The sequence below is a fragment of the Apium graveolens genome, chromosome 9 (assembly GCF_009905375.1).
Source record: "Apium graveolens cultivar Ventura chromosome 9, ASM990537v1, whole genome shotgun sequence".
In the NCBI taxonomy this organism is placed as follows: Eukaryota; Viridiplantae; Streptophyta; class Magnoliopsida; order Apiales; family Apiaceae; genus Apium; species Apium graveolens.
This window is the reverse complement of record NC_133655.1, coordinates 144,235,559-144,241,580: the sequence shown is the minus strand read 5'-3', so window position 1 is coordinate 144,241,580 and position 6,022 is coordinate 144,235,559. Positions and strand designations below refer to the sequence as shown.

General features: G+C 37.5%; 1 non-coding gene across 1 annotated transcript; it reads left to right on the top strand.

Moving 5' to 3' along the window:
• Nucleotides 1-801: 801 nt before the first annotated feature.
• On the top strand, nt 802-908 carry LOC141687578 (small nucleolar RNA R71). The gene has a single exon (XR_012561072.1). It is a non-coding gene; the product is annotated as a small nucleolar RNA R71 (small nucleolar RNA).
• Nucleotides 909-6,022: the final 5,114 nt, after the last annotated feature.

The following is a 6,022-nucleotide window of genomic DNA, read 5'->3' as shown; positions in this document are numbered from 1 at the left end:
CTCATGGTGATGGCATTCACCTATTCTTCAACTCCCCTCTCGCCTGGATTGGCTTCTCTATCACTAGGAAGCATTTCTGGTGGTCGATTCAATAAGGCGTTAGCAATTTGCCCTATTTGGTTCTCTAGATTCTGGATAGAAATAGCCTGACTTTGGCATATAAGAGCCTGGTTTTTGCACATAAGCCGCAACTCCTCCAATTCCGATTTTTCAGTCAAAGATAGACATGCACCTCCATGAGTTTGTTGTTGAAGTTGGAGATGTTGTCTTGGTGTGAATTGTTGCTGAAAACCAGGAGAATTGATTTGCTCATTTCTAAACTGCTGATAAGGCTGTTACATCGCATTCTGCTTATTGCTCCAGCTGAAGTTAGGGTGATTCCAATTGTCAGGATTATAAATGTTTGGAACTGGTTGTTGCGATCTTTGATAGTTGTTCACAAACTGAGCTAATTCAATAGATATAGCGCATTGCTCTGTCGCATGCGAACCTGCACAAAGCTCACAAACACTCGTCCTCTGACGAACTTCATAGTTAGCCAGCGAATCGATCTTCATAGACAATGCCTTTACTTGAGCAGTGATAGTCGTAGCTGTATCTGCTTCAAGAAAACCTGCTACCTTGCTCTGTGGAAATCTCGGGGTTGGATACTGATATTCATTAGCAGCCATCAGTTTAATTAGATCATAAGCTTCCTCATAGCTCTTTGCCCATAATGCTCCACCTGATGCTGCATCGAGCATGGGTCTTGACTGTGCTCCCAAACCGTTATAGAAGCAATTGATGATCATCCAATTAGGCATTCCATAATGAGGACACTTCCTAAGCATCTCCTTGTAGCGCTCCCAAGCTTCATATAAAGATTCTCCTGATTGCTGCACAAATTGAGTAAGAGCATTCCCGATTGCAGCTGTCTTTAACATAGGCAAGAATTTAGTGAGAAACTTTTAAGCAAGATCTTCCCAAGTAGTAATCGAACCAGCTGGTATAGAGTGTAACCAACTCTTAGCCTTGTCCCTCAGAGAGAATGGGAATAGTCTCAGCTTCACAGCATCTTCAGAAACACCGTTGAACTTGAAGGTGTCGCAGATCTCAATGAAATCCCTAATGTGCATATTGGGATCTTCCGTTGGAGAACCCCCAAACTGGATTGAATTCTGCACCCATTGAATTATGCCAGGCTTGATCTCAAAGGTATTAGTTATGACAGTTGGCCTGACAATGCTATATTGAATGTCATTGATCTTGGATTGAGAAAAATCAATCAAGGCTTTCGTTCGTGCTGCTGGATCTCCTATTGTAATGAGTACCTGAAACAAAAACAAATAAACCGTGAAAGTAAAAGAATCCGAGTCAGTGAACTTTAACGGCCACTGATGATAAGCACATAAACTAAAATTAATACTACAGTCCCTGGCAGCGGTGCCAAAAACTTGTTAGGGCGAAAACACACGCTAAAATTCACGCAAGTATACGCGTTTGCAAGTAGTATAAGATATAAATCAGATTCGTTCCCAGATAGACTGGTTTAGGATAAGTTCAATGTATGCACCTATGCAACAATGTATGGTTATCGCTCAATGTTAAGACAAATAATAAATTGGGATTGTTTATAACTAAGAATTAAACTAACAATTATAACTAAGAGAACAAGAATGGTTGAATTAATATATATGACAAACATGGGATCCTAACTTTATTAAATACTTCATTCAATATCCTTTTTGTTCTTAACCTTAGCATGTAATGGTGATGACACTAATCAGATAACACAAAACTGATAAATGCCAACTTTCGTTGTACGAATACCATACTACCAGACATCCAAAAAAGAGATAGAAGCTGAATAGACACCAATTATATTGAGACCCTATATGTCTATTGAATTTGACAACATAACGGTTTAATGCACAAGTTATCTATCATGATTACATAGGGCAAGTAAAATGGTTAAAATTACCTATGAATCATGCATAACAATTATACATGAACCTATGCTAGCATGGCAAGTTCTAAACCTCTATATTCACTGTCGCTTCAATAGAGATTAACACGATATCTTATATGTTAGCTACGCACATAAGACGAATAAGCACAACCAATACTAGGTTATCATACAATCACCACATACTAAGGTATCGAAACAATTTAACTAAAGAAATCCATAAGTAAATCCGTTAGGACCCCACGATAACGATTAGCTCATAATCGAACTCATCATCACCATGGGTTCCAATGAAAGCATGATAATAAATAATATAAATATAATGGGGTTCAAAGAAAAATCGAAAATAAGCATCCAAGTATCGCCTAAATCAAAGAAAACAAAAGTCTTCTTCTTCGTAGCCTTCTCGTGCTCTCTAGGTCTTCTTATTGCTCTATCAGGTCTCCTTGTTGTTAAGAACGTCTTTTTATTGGTATATGTAGGCTCCAGGACCCAGGACTCTCAAAATCTTCAATTTCGACTAAAATCAGAATTCTGGGGCAGAAACCGGGCGCGGCCGCTCTGGAATAGTGTTTCAGCGGTGCGGGCGCGCTAGTTCTGGCGCGGCCGCGCTGACATTCTGGAAAAATTCTGATAATTCTTCTTTTGGCCGTATCTTGAGTTCTGCTCGTCAGAATTAGGCGATTCAACTGCCCACGTGAAGCTAACGAGATTCTCTAAAACTTGAGAATGGTCTAGACTTCCATTTCTGATCTTTTTTCAGCATATTTCTTTGAAAAGCTTATTTCTTCATTTAACTGATGCCTGAAATGCAATAACGCAAAAACACATAAAAAAATACCAACAACTTGAGTCCAAAACACCAACTTAAGCTTGTAATGAAGCGTTCCAAGTAGATATAAAATCTACTTATCAGTTAGAAAGCCCTCCACCTTAGGTAGACCGATCCATATTCCTGCATCCAAAAATGAGGAAACTTTAGCCGTGTACTCGGACCGAACATACAAAAAGCAGGAAGAAGGAAAAGAAAAGGCCGAGTACAAAAGGCCAGATCGGTCTGAAGAAAGGGAAAGATAAAAGTTAGTAGAATTAAGGGATCGGCTCCCGAAGTATGTTCAAAGGCTTCAACGATCCAAGACTGCTCAAGACCACGAACACGCTCGCATGTCATTGTTATTCCCTAACAATACAACAAGAATTACATAAGGGGGTTGAATGTGATTATGGCTTCTTTTTCAAGATTTTAAAACATTTCTTATTTGATAATATATCAGTGCTTAATTTGCAGAGTGCGGAATAAATAATTTATGTGAATTAAAATATAAAGTAATAAAAACACAAGCGTTTAAAACTTTCTGATGGATTTGAAAGTATCCACCAGATATATATATATATATATATATATATATATATATCGAATGAGAATCCTGTGAAGCTTGAATAGCTCACAGCTGCTTACAAGTAGAACAACTAAACTAACAGAGAAATGCTACAGAATACAGCTTGAAAATGTTTCTCTGGAAATGTGTGTGCTCAGTTAGTTGCTTGTTGTTCTACTAGCTATACTTGGTTTATATATCACCAAGTTCACATGACAATAAGACAAGATAATAAAACAAAACATATTTAGTCTAACTCTATGCTACTTCACTACTCTATTCCGGCATCTTTGAATATCTTCATAATAGCATGAAAATGGTAATGCTTCTTTGTTCTCAAATCCCTGCTAAACAGGCTGCCACATTCCTTTTGAAAACACTCGACGCATGTGAATGTGTTGTCACTGTCAACAGATATCTGAATTTGAGCATCCATCGGGTACATGCTTGTCATCCGTTGGGTAGCTTTGTTGATCATCCATCGGGTGGCTTTGTTGATCATCCATCGGGTAGCTATTTGTCACTTGACTACATTTCACTTATGCAGAATTATAAGACATCTCATATTTACAATTAATCAACCTATTTTGTATATCTACTAGTAGTCAACATGACTCAGATGCTCCTACAGAATCTACACAAAGTTGTTTGCAGAAATTTGCTACAATACTTATTATTACACAAGCTACTCACTTGATGGATGTCAAATCATCATCCGTCGGGACTATATTAAATCATCCATCGGGACTATATTTGATCATCCGTCGAGTGCTACAAAATTTACAAAGTTAAATTTACTAAGGTGTTTTGTTTAATTTATCATCAAGTTCACAACATATTCCGAACAATCTTCCCCAATTTATGTCTACTGGAATTGTAGCCATAAATTAAGAGAAACTCGATGATAACAAAATATCCAAAAGATACAGAATAAAAATAGTAGATAAAACTGATAAGTGCTATAAAATTTACTGAAAGTTGAATAATGCAAATTGTACAAAGAAGTTGCTCACAATAATTATCAAGGTGTTCCTCTAGTCTGAGCATATAAGTCTATTTCCTTGATTTTTTGGATTTCTTCCCAAGCCTCCTGTTGTTCTCTTCTATCTGATTTTGGAGTTCTCTGTGGAACTCAAGTTCATCAGCTTATGAGAGATCTAGCATTTCTTGCATTTCCAATAGAGTCTCATTGCTAGAGATACTCAACTGGTCCTCCAATATGAAAAATCTTTTTACTCCCTTTTCATTCCTGAATTCCATCAGCCAATAGGGCCTCAAATGTACTCTCTTTCCTGTGAAGGGAATTGACAAAGTTTTTGGTAGTGCATCTTTGGCTCTATTACTCATCAGCTCCCCAATCTTCTTTAGAACTAATCTCCTTGCAGTCACATTATATCCAAAGTTCTTTTTGAAAGATGAGTAGATCTTTATTAGAACAACTTGGCTTTCTAGAAGAATCCTGCGAAGAGGCCATAATATCTCTTTTCCTCCCTTATATTTAAACACCGGCCTTTCCGGAAGATGTCTGTGAGCATCAATTCCTCTTACTTCTTTCAATTCATCTAAGTAAAGGTTTATGTCAGAGAACTCCTTGATGTCACAGATGTAAAGCAAATCTCCCTTGCTGACTGTAGATTGAGATTTGGTTAGGGTCTTGGATCTGAGAGTCACAGGCTTCACTTTCTTGCTTATTCTAGTCTTTGTCTTCTTTGGCTTGTTGAAGATAGGAAAATTTAGCTCAGGAATTGGCAAACTATCCTAATCTACTGTCTCATCCTTAGGAATAATGGGCTCACCATGAATGTTCCTAGATGGATCTACCACCTTGAATTCTTCAAATACCACTGAGGGTTTTGATGTCTAAGTTGAAGTTGTAGGCTTTTTGGGAATATAGTCTGCCATTTCCTCATCACTGAAGTCCAATTTTCTTTTGGAGTGGAGCTTGTATCTGAATCTTCTTTTCTGTTGTGGTTCATCTTGCACTTTTTGATCTTGAGGTTCAGCAATTATAGATGGTTGTGCAGAAATCTCAGTTGTGGTCTTTACAGCTTGAAGTTTGGCTAAGATAACAGCTTGATTCTTCTTTTGTTAGAGCTTCTTAGCATCCAGAGTAGCTTGCTTCTTTTCTTGCCTAATTATTTCCTTCTCTTCCTTTTTAGCTTCCACAAACATAGAGTGTCCAGCCACCGCACAAATTTCCTTACCATTTCTGTAAATCTTGGCTAATCTTCTTTTGAGTGTTGAATCTACTGGATCTTTGTAAAATGTAATTGACCTAGCCAACAGCTTCTTCTCATTTGGCCTAGGTGTCTCATACATAATATCCATAAGATTTTTGTCTGAGAACTTTGAGTAGTTCCTTTTAGGCTTCATGATTAGATCTACTTTTGGAGATTTGATGCAAGATGTTTGGCCTTTTTCCAGATAATTCATACTCATTTCATTCACAGAAATATTCTTGACTTGAGAGTGATGAATGAATGTTTTGTCTGGGTTCTGAATTGGCCCAAACTTTTGTTGAATTTTTGCATCTATCTTTCTTCATTTATCATCTAGTTCCTTCTCCACAGCTGCAACATCAAGCATCTTAGGAATTGACTTTGATTCAAGCTTAGCAGCTGCTATGTGGATCAGATCAATGATGTCCAATACTGGTGGCTTTGGTAGAGTAATTTCTGGAACAATTAATTGGTTGATT